Here is a 12,500-nt window from a genome sequence, read left to right on the forward strand (position 1 = left end):
CGATGGAGACTTCTACGTGCTGAGGATGCAAACTGAGGAGGAAGAGGAGGAGAAGGAGGAGGAGGAGGAGAAGGAGGAATAAAAGTGGAGGAAGAGGATATGAAAAGGAAGGAGAAAGGGAGAGAAAAATGGGAGGTTAAACTAAGTGAACCAGGGAAATGAAGGATAATAAGCAAGGAGGGATGGAAGGAGGAAGAGGAGGAGAAAGAAGGAGGAAAAATAAAGATCAGAAGTGAAAATAAAAAGAAAGGAAAGAAAAAACGGAATAGAAGGAGGAAGAATGAACGGAAGAGGAGGAGGAAGAGGAAAAAGAAGAATAATGGAAGTGAAGAGAAAAGCCAAACTTGTTGAAGGAGGGGCAGCAAATAAATGAGATTAGAGAATGGTAATGAAGAGAGGATAGAATGAGAAGGAGGAACAAAGAGGAGGAAGGAAAAAAGAGGGAACAAAGAGGAGAAAGAGGACAAGAGAAGGGAAATGAAGGGGGCAAGGGAAAGAAAGTGGTTTGAGATGTCGTAGCAAAAATAAAAACAGATGGAAAGAAAGGGAAATAAATGGATAATGAGATGGAGGGAAGGAGGAAAAAAAGTGGAGGAAGAGGATATGAAAAGGAAGAGGAAAAGGAGAGAAATATAAGAGGTAAAAATAGGCGGGGCAGCAAAGAAATAAGGGAAATGAAGGAAAATAAGCTAGGAGGAGGAATGGAGGAGAAAGAGGAAGAGGAGGAGAAAAAGGAGGAAAAATGAGTAGCAAGAGTAAAAAGAAAAGAAAAAGAAAAGGAAAGAAAATGAAGAAGAGAAGGATGAAGAATGAAGAGGAAAAGGAAAAAGAATAAAGGGAAGAGGAGATGGAAGAGGAGGAGGAAGAAAAATAAAAGGAAAAGGATGAAAAAATTAGGGGAAGAGTTCCGAATATCAAAACAATGGACAAAAAATAGATAATATATGAGAGAGAGAGAGAGAGAGAGAGAGAGAGAGAGAGAGAGAGAGAGAGAGAGAGAGAGAGAGAGAGAGAGAGAGAGAGAGAGAGAGAGAGAGAGAGAGACATAAAACGAGATTAGACCAATAAAATCAGGCAGCGAGTAACTCCTTTGCTATTGAGAGCAACGTCAATCAGTCAATTACTCAATCAGTTAATAATCTATTCAGTCAATCAGTCAGGCAGTCAATCAACCAGTCAGTAAATCAGCCAGGCAATCAGTCAGTCAATCAGTCGGTCAGGCAATCAGTCAAATAAATCATTATTCCTTTCTCCTGGAAGACCGAAGGAAAAAGAGATAGCCAACACTCATAAAACAGCTTCCTTTCCCTCTTTCTTAGAACTCTTGTAAGCTCTTAGCCAGAATTGTGTGATGCAAGGGTGGTGAGGGAAGGAAAGGGAAGGGAAGAGAAGGGAAGGGAAGGGAAGGGAAGGGAAGAGAAGGAAAGGGAAGGGAAGGGAAGGGAAGGGAAGGGAAGAGAAGGGAAGGGAAGGGAAGGGAAGGGAAGGGAAGGGAAGACCAGGGAGAGGAAAGGGCAAAGGAAGGGAAGGGAAAAGGGAGAAAATAGAAAATAGGGCAAGAAAAAGGCATGGGAAGGAAGCGAATGTGAAGGGAAAGATGGATATTTTTATGCAAGAAAGAGACAGAGAGAAAGGAGTGGGCGGAAAGGGAGGGAATAGGAAATTTGAAAGAGAGGAGAGAAACGAGAGGGAATGAGAATGAAAGAAGAGGGGAGAGAAAATATTGGAGGATTTACGCAGCTATATGTAAATCTTCTATTATGTTCGAACGAAAGGGAAAGGAAATAAAAAGCATATAAATGGAATGAAGCAGATAATTTGTGTGAACCATTTATGGACTTACAACAGAAGAAAAAATAGAGATGAACAAAGACAGACACACATACTACCAGATCGATACGCGGGCTGAGCAGAAGGATAACAAATAGACACAGACAGGCCGGCAGAAATAAACACAGATGGAGGAAGACAGAGTGGCAGAGATGAGCACAGAGATGGAAGGGGAAACAAATCGAGACAGACAGGCCAACAATACCGTACATAATAGAAGCACAGCCGCCGACGATATATTATGCCTTGTTGTGTGCGAGTAGGCCTGACATTCTCTCTCTCTTATATTTATCCTTATTTCCTTCATGTAGTTTATCTTTTTTCTTCACATTTTCTTTATCTGTTCTTTTTCTTTCAGCCTCATTTCCATTTTTTTAATTTCTTTTTCTTTTCCAGCCTTCTTTCTTTTTTTCTTTTCTTACTTATTTATTCTCTTTCTTGTTATTTCCTTTTTTTTCTTGCACTTTCTCTCTTACTTCCTTTATTTCATCCTCTCTCTCTCTCTCTCTCTCTCAACACAACTCCGCCTTGTTAGCGCCGGAAGAAGCTCCCACAACCTTCGAACAGAGTTTATTTTTCTTTCAGCGCCGTATGAGAGAAGAGAATTGCCCTTTTTCTCTGACTTCTCTCCTATAACTCTGAATGCGTTTGTTTTTATGTTTAACTTTGATCTGTTTGTTTGTTGAGGAGAAATAATTACATAGACAGGTGATGTTTTTAAATGGTCTTCCTGAAATAACATATAGTGATGTAAAATAATGTGCATTTATTAAAGAGAAAGAGAAAGAAACAAAGAAAGAAAGAATAAGATACAGAAATATATAAACTGACAGTCATGTACAGAAAGAAAGAAAGAAAGACGGAGAAGGAATAAGATAGAAAGATAGAAAGACTGATATGCAGATAAACATAAAAGAAATGATAAGACATATATAAAGAGATACATAAAGAGTAAAAGAAAAAAACGAGACATGTAAGAAGAGAGAGAGAGAGAGAGAGAGAGAGAGAGAGAGAGAGAGAGAGAGAGAGAGAGAGAGAGAGAGAGAGAGAGAGAGAGAGAGAGAGAGAGAGAGAGAGAGAGAGAGAGAGAGAGAGAGAGAGAGAGAGCACAGCACATCACAAGGCTTGGCTAATTTTCGAGGTAAAGGAAAAATATGGAAGCACTAAAGTTTGGTATCGAGGTATTGAAAGTTGCTTAATTAACTTCACCTGAGAGAAAGGAACATGATGAAGAAGAGGAGGAGGAGGAGGAGGAGGAGGAGGAGGAGGAGGAGGAGGAGGAGGAGGAAGGATGTGAGAAATGTTTAGACCTTTACGAAATTCCATAATTCGTTTTCTGTCCTAACGAAAATGAAGACCAGAAAGAAGAAAACGAATATCAAGTTTGAAATCCAGAAACCAAATAAGAAAACGGCTGATGAAAACTAAATAAATAAACGAAAAGAGAAATAGAAAACTAACGGCGGAAAATATATCAAAAATGTACTTCTGGGTTTACCTTCGATGATGAAAGAATTGAGTCCCCCAAAAAATAAACGAAAGAAAACGAGGTAAATTATAATCAATATTTTCTCTCCATTTAATGACCTCCTCCTCGCTGTGTCTGCTTAAAATGTATTACTTTCAATGCGATGTCTTTATTCTTTCATTTTCTGCTCTTTTCTCACTATATTTTCTTTCTTTTATTCCATTTTTTTCTCATATCTTTATCTTTTCTTTTTTATTGTTTAATTTTTGTATTTATTTTTGGGGTTTATTCAGTCTGCTTGTTAACGTTCATCTTCCATCTCCTAGTCTCCCGTCCTCGTTGATTTTCTTCTTCAAAATCTTAAGTTTCTTCCTTTTCTTGTTTTAAATTCTTGTTTTATTCCATTTCCATTTTTTATCATTTTATATCTTTTTTTTTTATTCCAATATTGATTCCTACATTCTTTCCTTCTTTCATTTTGTCTACTTTTTCTTCTTCTCTTCTTTTTCTTCTTGTTATTTCTTTCCTTTCTTTCACCACCCATCTCTTCTCTTCTCTGTTTTCTTTCTCCTTCGTTTTCTCAATTTTTCCATTCTTACTCTTTATATTTCCCTCCTCCTCCCACCCAACCTTCCATCACCTTCGTTTCTTTACTCCTTTCCTTCCCTTCCTCCTTTCGCCGTACTCTTCCTTTTTATCTTCATCTATTCGCCTTTTCCTTTCTTCCATTTTCCATATCTCTTTCTTCTTCGTCCTTTCACGCTCTTCCTTCTCCCCTTTGATTTCCTTCCTCCATCAATATATTCTCTTCTTCCTCTTCCTCCTCCTCTTCCTCTTCCTTCTATTCATCTTTCTTCTCCCTCCCTCCCTTCATCTCCCTCACATTTTTCCCTATTTTCTCTCTTTTCCCTTCTTCCTCCACCTCCTCCTCCTCCTCCTCCTCCTCCTCCTCCTCCTGTTTCTCCATTCTCTTCCTTCTTCATCACATTTATCTTCCCCCTGTCATTCCTTTCCGCCTTTCTCATTCCTTCCAATTCTCGTTTGCTACCCTTCCTCCTCCTCCTCCAGCTCCTCCTATTCATCTTTCTTCTCCCTCCCTCCCTCCATCTTGTTCATATATTATCCATTCTCTTACTCACCCTATTTTCTCTCCCTTTCGTCCTCCTCCTCCTCCTCCTCCTCATCCTCCTCCTCCTCCTCCTGTTTCTCCATTCCCTCCCTCCTCCATCACATCTATCTTCCCCCTGTCGCTCCTTTCCTTCTTTCTCATTCCTTCCTTCTCTCGTTTGCTCCCCTTTCTCTTCCTCCTCCTCCTTCGCATCACGTTCTTTATCGCTCTCTCCCCTTCTACCTATCTTCCATCTTCCCTCTGCGGTTATTATCTTTTCTCTTTCCCCTCTTCCGTCTTCTTTTTTTTTTAACTATCACTTTTTCTTTTTTTCTTTGTCTCTCCTTACATATCCATCATTTTTTATTATCATGTGTTGCGTTTTTCCTTGTTTTGCATGTTCTTTTATGTTCCTTTTCTTCGCATTTTTCCTTTCTCTCCGGTTTCTCATTCATTATTTTTTTTTCATTCTTATCTCTTCTGGTTCACTGCGTTTCTTCCTTTATTTTTTTTCCATTTTATCTAACTCGTCATTCTTCTTCCTTTTCTCCCTCCCTCTTCCTCTCTCCCTGTCTCGCATTTCTCTTTTCTTCTTCGTTTCCGTCATTCTTATCTCAACTTCTATGTCGGTCAGAGTGTTTGTTCGTCCGTCTGTTCTTGTTTGTTTACATTTTACAAGTCTGTGAATATTTGTTTGGTAAGAGATTGTTTCTGTGTGTGTGTGTGTGTGTGTGTGTGTGTGTGTGTGTGTGTGTGTGTGTGTGTGTGTGTGTGTGTGTGTGTGTGTGTGTGTGTGTGTGTGTGTGTGTGTGTGTGTGTGTGTGTGTGTGTCTGATTCCCTACCTATCTGTTATCTATCTAACTAATAACCTCCTCTCTCTCTCTCTCTCTCTCTCTCTCTCTCTCTCTCTTGCTTTAATAATTATCCTCATTTTCTTCAAGTAGTTTCTCATTTTCTTTACAGTTTTCTTGCCCCCTCCTTTTCTTTCAGCCTCCTTTCTTTTCTCTTGTTCTTTCTTCATTCATCTCTTCCAGTTTTCTTTCTTTTCTTCCTTTTCTTACTTGTTACTTCTCTATAATTTACTTCTCCTTCCTTTAATCCTTGTCTTCCTTACTTCCTTTTTTCTTTGTCATTAGCATCATTAGCGTCTCTCTCTCTCTCTCTCTCTCTCTCTCTCTCTCTCTCATAACTCAGGCACTTTACCGCAACACGCTCCCTCCATTACCCGCTATTTCCTCTCCTCCACCCTCGCCCTTATCAGCCCCTCCACGCCTACTCCACCCATTCCTCGCTCCACCTCACCGTCCATCCATCAGTTTTTCCATTCCCCGCACCTTGTATCCACTTGAGCTATTTGTGATGCTTATATTATCTTTTTCTCGGTATTTTTTTTTTTTTTGCTGTAATTCGTTTTGTGCCGATTCAAAAAAAAATACTGGAACTGATTTTGGGGTTCCTTTTTTTTCCCCTCTACTCTTTTTCTTATATTTTTTTCTGGGACTGATTTTTTGGGTTTCATTTTTTTTTGGGGGGGGGCTTTTCATATTGACGGTTTTTTGTGGACTTATGTTCCTCCAATGAAGCCTTTCTTGTTTTTTTCCCCCACTACTCTTTTTCTTATTCCTTCCCTCCTTCCATTTTATTCATTCATTTATTCTTTCCTTCCATTATTCCTTCCTTCCTTACCCTCATTTACTCTTTCCTTTCTGCCTTCCTTCACTTATTCTTTCTATGCTTCCTTCCTTCCTTCCTTTCTTATTTTGTCGATCTTTTTATATACCCTCCCATTCCTTCTTTCCTTCCTTCCTTCTATGCTCCCATTTCCTTCCCTCCTATTCCTTCCTCTTCCCTTCCATCCTTCATTTCCTTTCCCCTTCTACTCCTTCTGCATTAAAGGTTCCCTCTGATGAAAGAGAAGATGAAAAGGAAACATATGACGTGAGATTAGTGAGCGAGAGAGCGAGATTGTGTGTGTGTGTGTGTGTGTGTGTGTGTGTGTGTGTGTGTGTGTGTCAGGGGGATGGAGAGATTGAACGTGGAATGGAAAAAATATGAAAAAGAAAATATACAGAAAAATCGTGCGCGAGAGAAAGCACAATACAGGAACAACAGAAAGAGAGAAGAATGAATAAAACAGAAAAGAATAAAATAAAAATAATAAAACAAACGCACCTCGGAAATCATACAATATTGACGCCACCCAAAAATTAAACAAATAATCGCCAGAGAGAAAAAAAAGAATTAGTGCGGATGAGAGAAAAAAATACGAAATGTAGAAACAAAATAAAACAAAGGCAAGCAGAGTAAACAAATAAACAAATACATTTCTATCACACACACACACACACACACACACACACACACACACACACACACACATAGACGTACACAATATGGCAGAGTAATCGTCGGAATAGCGGAGAAAATAGGCGAACAATGGAAGGTGATTGGGGAGAAGAGGAGGAGGAGGAGGAGGAGGAGGAGGCGGACACACACACAAAAAAATTAAAGAGGAGAATCTATGTGACCTCAGGAGTAAAAATTAAGCACCCCGCTGACCTCCGGCAACCCCCAAGACCTGGCACGGTATATAAATAGGAGGCACGAAATAGCAGGCTTTAATTCGAGTCCGGAGATCGAAGGAAGGACACTTAGCTCTCGTGCGTGACGTAATGATGAGGAGGGAGAGGAAGAGGGGGAGAAAGGTGTAGGGGGAGAGAAACATGAGAAATGGGACAGGTGGAGAAGAAGAAATGAAGCTATTGGAGGTAAGACAAGTTTAGTAGACGGTGGCAATGACGTAAAGAGAGAAATGGAGAGGAGAAGAGAAAAAAGTGGAGGGAAATAAGGAAGAAAACGCAAGGATGGTGAGTAGGTCAAGGTAGGTCACAGGGGGTAGGTCAGGACACCTCTCCTCCCGAAACTGACCTATCTCTCGGCCACTCCTCTAACTCTTTTTAGGAGTGAGTAGCGGGCTTTTTTTCATTACTATTTACTTTTTTTATGCCCTTGAATCGACTCCTTTGCTGTAAAAAAAAATAGTGGAGAACGAGAGGAGGAGGAAAAGGAGGAAGAGGAAAAGACGAATGGGTAGATGGAGGATATTGGTGATAAAAGATGAGAGGAACGGGTGAGGAAGAAGAGAGGTGGAAGAGATACGAGAAGGAGGAAGAAGGGTACAATATAGTAGAGTGAAGGAGGAGGAGGAAAAGGACCGCGGAGGAGGAAGGTAGCGAAGTGTGGAGAGATAGGGAGGAGGAGCAGCAGGGGGAGGAAGAGGAAGGAGACAGCTGGAGAGGTGGTGTGATAGAGAAGAAAGAAGGTGATGAAGGTAAATATTAAAAAAAAAGGAGAGGGGCAGATAAGGGAGGAGATGGAGAGGCGAAGGGATGAGTAAAGAAGAAGAGGAAGAGGAGAAGGTTAGTCATATCTATAGTAAGAAGAACACAAAAGAGAGGAGTTTTAAGAATCCCTGAGAAAGGTTGAAGAAAGAAAAATGCAGTTGTGGGTAAAGGACAGTTGTGAGAAATAGATAATTGTAAGAAAGAAGGAGGTGGTTGTAGTAAGGAAGTGGAACAGGTTAAGTAAATAGACAGACGAAGAGAAGTGGTGAGGGGAAGGAGAAAAACATAGAAGAAATGAAGGAAAATATAACGAAGAGAGAGAAGGAACAGAGCAAATGAGAAAGGGTCGGAATGAAAAAAATTAGGAAAAGAAAAAAAACGGAGAGAAAGATGAAAGAGGAGAGATGAAACGGTCTTAATTAACGGAGAAAAGGATAAAAAGAAGAAGAGCAAATTATGAGAAAACAAAAATAGTGAGAAAGGAGGAATGGAAGATGAAGAAGGAGAAGAAGGCGAACATAGGAGGGAAGAGATCAAACGAAGAGAAGTAGAAAAAGGAATAAAGAAAGGGAGGGAATAGATTAAATAATGAAGGATTGTGATGACGAAGGAGGAAGAGGAGGAAGAAGAGACATGCAGAAGATGGACTCTGAAGGTCAAAGCAAAAAGAAGATAGACGTCATAGGGAGAGGGGAGGGAAAAGAGGGAAGGGAGTGAATAGAAAATCAAGGGAGGGAAGAAGGGGAGGTGGAGGAGGAGGAGTGGAAGGGAGGTCATAAAGGACGACGAAGGAAGGAAGGAAGGAAGGAAGTAAAGATGTGGAGGACTGGTTTCGCAAGGACTATGAAGGAGGAGGAGGAGGAGGAGGAGGAGGAGGAGGGAGAACAATATGTGTAAGTAAGAAATCAATTTTATTATGACAGATGGAGAGAGAGAGAGAGAGAGAGAGAGAGAGAGAGAGAGAGAGAGAGAGAGAGAGAGAGAGAGAGAGAGAGAGAGAGAGAGAGAGAGAGAGAGAGAGAGAGAGAGAGAGAGAGAGAGAGAGAGAGAGAGAGAGAGAGAGAGAGAGAGAGAGAGAGAGAGAGAAACACAGACACACACACACACACACACACACACACACTAATGAAGAAAAAAAAAATCAGAGAAAAAAGGAGACACGAATAAGTAAGAAAAGAAAGGAAGGAATAAGAAAAAATAGTGAAATCAGCAAAAAAAAAGATAAAGGAAAAAGGAAATAAAGAGAAAACAATAAAATTCGAAAATGGCAAAACTTTCTTTCATCTCTCGTCAGTATACATTATTTCCCCCTCCTCCTCCTCCTCCTCCTCCTGTGGTTTCCTTTCCTCTTCCTCTCTTTCCACTTTCTTGGCATCTCTCCATTTCTCCGTCGAATACGTAGACGTGATATTTTGGGAGAGAAAAATTGTGTTGAGAGAGAGAGAGAGAGAGAGAGAGAGAGAGAGAGAGAGAGAGAGAGAGAGAGAGAGAGAGAGAGAGAGAGAGAGAGAGAGAGAGAGAGAGAGAGAGAGAGAGAGAGAGAGAGAGAGAGAGAGAGAGAGAGAGAGAGAGAGAGAGAGAGAGAGAGAGAGAGAAATCATTGCATCATCATCATCATCAACAAACATTATAAATAAATCAATTAAAAACAGCTTAATCATATATACCTGAAACACACACACACACACACACACACACACACACACACACACACACACACACGCACACACACACATGCTTTTGCCATTAACTTGTTGATTACATGTCAGAGGGAGAGAGAGAGAGAAGGTGAGGGAGAGGAGGGAGAGAGGAGGGAAGGGAGGAAACGGAGGAATTTAGAGAAAGAGAGGAAAGGGGAGAGCAAGGTGAGAGAGAGGAAGGAAGAAGGAAACGGAGGGAGAGGGGAGAGAAAGTGGAACAGAGGAAAACGAAGGAATAAACGAGGAGAGAGAGAGAGAGAGAGAGAGAGAGAGAGAGAGAGAGAGAGAGAGAGAGAGAGAGAGAGAGAGAGAGAGAGAGAGAGAGAGAGAGAGAGAGAGAGAGAGAGAGAGAGAGAGAGTAGAATACGTAGACTGGGAAGGAGAAGCTATGCATATGTAGTGTAATCAATGTAACCACCACCACCACCACCACCACCCTCGCCACCACCACCACCACCACCACCACCCTCGCCACCACCACCACCACCCCCACCACTACTTTCATAACCATAACCATAATTCACGCGAGGTTAACGAGTGCATGCAGAAGGACGCGGCCGAGAGAAGAACGCAATATGGTAATGGTGGGGTATAAAAGTCACGGAACGGACAATGGACCAAAATAAAGAGAGTAGGAGAAAATAAAAGAGAAAATGAGAAGAAAATAGAGGAGGATAAGATTAGAAGGGATATACGAGAGTAGTAATAAGAAGAAAAAATAAGAATAATAAGGCAATGAGATGAGATGAAAAAGAAGAAAAAACAGTAAGAAAATATAATATGAAAATAATGGACCAAAATAAAGAGATTACGAGGAAATAAAAGAGAAAATGAGAAGAAAATAGAGGAGGATAAGATTAGAAGGAATATACAAGAATAGTAATAAGAAGAAAAAATAAGAATAATAAGGCAATGAGATGAGATGAAAAAGAAGAAAATAACAGTAAGAAAATATAATATGAAAATAATGGACCAAAATAAAGAGAGTACGAGAAAATAAAAGAGAAAATGAGAAGAAAATACAGGAGGATAAGATTAGAAGGCAAATACAAGAATAGAAATAAGAAAAAATAATAATAATAACAGATGAAAAAGAAGAAGATAACAGTAAGAAAATATAATATGAAAATAATGGACCAAAATAAAGAGATTACGAGGAAATAAAAGAGAGAATGTGAAGAAAATAGAGGAGGATAAGATTAGAAGGAATATACAAGAACAGAAATAAGAAAAAATAATAATAATAATAATAGATGAAAAAGAAGAAAATATCAGTAAGAAAAAAAATAGGAAAATAAGGGCAAAGGGAAAAATGGGAAAAAAGGAAAGGAAAAAAAGTACGGGGACACTAAAATAATAATAGATGAAAAACAAGAAAATAACAGTAAGAGAATAGGAAAATAAGAGAAAATAAGAGAAAAATGGGAAAAAAAGGAAGGAAAATAAGCAAGCAAACACTAAGAGAGTTTTTAAAGGAGGTTAGAACAGAAATAACATCCTCTTCCCTATACACTTCTAATGGTTAAGGAAGGTTCATTCATCTGTTTAACCTATTGCCTTATTTGTATGAGTTTTGTTATCTTCAGTTATACGTATCCTTTTCTTTAGTCCTAGTGATCCATTTCTTCGGTTATTTGAGTCATTTACCTCTGATCTATTTATAAGAGAGAGAGAGAGAGAGAGAGAGAGAGAGAGAGAGAGAGAGAGAGAGAGAGAGAGAGAGAGAGAGAGAGAGAGAGAGAGAGAGAGAGAGAGAGAGAGAGAGAGAGAGAGAGAGAGAGAGAGAGAGAGAGAGAGAGAGAGAGAGAGAGAGAATAAAGGAGGAATGAGGAAGAACAATAAAGGCAGAGAGGAAATTAGGTCTAAGGGATCAAGAGAGAGATATTAATGATGATGATAATGATGATAACGATGATGAGACACAGAGAGAGAGAGAGAGAGAGAGAGAGAGAGAGAGAGAGAGAGAGAGAGAGAGAGAGAGAGAGAGAGAGAGAGAGAGAGAGAGAGAGAGAGAGAGAGAGAGAGAGAGAGAGAGAGAGAGAGAGACCAAGCAAACATGTATAATCACACCTTTAACAACCCCTTCCTCCCACTACCTCCCCCCTTCCCCCCATCCCCTCCCCCCCTACCCCACCCCCCACACACCCACACTCACTCGTTTCCAAGCTTAATTTGCCTTTAATGCTGAGACTCTCCTGTAATTCCTGACACATTCTGGCCTCGTGTGTGTGTGTGTGTGTGTGTGTGTGTGTGTGTGTGTGTGTGTGTGTGTGTGTGTGTGTGCGTGTGTGCGCGCGTTCGCTTTTGAGTGCTAATTACGTTCCCTTGCTTGGACTGGAAGGAAATTTACACGAAAGAGAGAGAGAGAGAGAGAGAGAGAGAGAGAGAGAGAGAGAGAGAGAGAGAGAGAGAGAGAGAGAGAGAGAGAGAGAGAGAGAGAGAGAGAGAGAGAATAAAGGAGGAAGAGGAGGAAAGAAGAAAGACGGATAAAGGCAGAGAGGAAATTAGGTCTAAGGGATCAAGAGAGAGATATTAATGATGATGATAATGATGATAACGATGATGAGAGAGAGAGAGAGAGAGAGAGAGAGAGAGAGAGAGAGAGAGAGAGAGAGAGAGAGAGAGAGAGAGAGAGAGAGAGAGAGAGAGAGAGAGAGAGAGACTACGCATCAGACATTCTGGTATAAAAGATAAAAGAGACAAGGTAAATAGGACAAAGAGAGGAAGAGAGAGAGGAGGGAGGAAGGGGAAGAAAGAAGAAGAGAAAGACACGAAGGAAAGATGAAAGAGGAAAAAACAAGAGAGGAAAAAACATGTCAGAAGGCAGAGGAGGAAAAACAATAAAAATACGACTAACGAGCAAGGCAAAAAAAGAAGGAAAATGGGAACAAAGCAAAAAAGGGATAACTGAGCTGAAAACGACCTCCCCTGAAAAAATAAATATAAAGAGAATGAGTGTAAAAGTAAAGATTAAAAAAACAGTGAAGCAAAGAGAAAACAAACAAACATGAACGCGACGGAGAGGGGGAGAATGGGAAACAGAAAGTGT

At 40.3% G+C, this 12,500-nt stretch overlaps 1 protein-coding gene across 3 annotated transcripts in view; it reads left to right on the plus strand.

Moving 5' to 3' along the window:
- LOC126996095 (inactive dipeptidyl peptidase 10-like) overlaps positions 1-12,500 on the plus strand; it is an 85,196-nt gene that overhangs the window by 15,429 nt on the left and 57,267 nt on the right. The window lies entirely within an intron of this gene.

The sequence above is a fragment of the Eriocheir sinensis genome, chromosome 9 (assembly GCF_024679095.1).
Source record: "Eriocheir sinensis breed Jianghai 21 chromosome 9, ASM2467909v1, whole genome shotgun sequence".
Lineage (NCBI taxonomy): Eukaryota > Metazoa > Arthropoda > Malacostraca > Decapoda > Varunidae > Eriocheir > Eriocheir sinensis.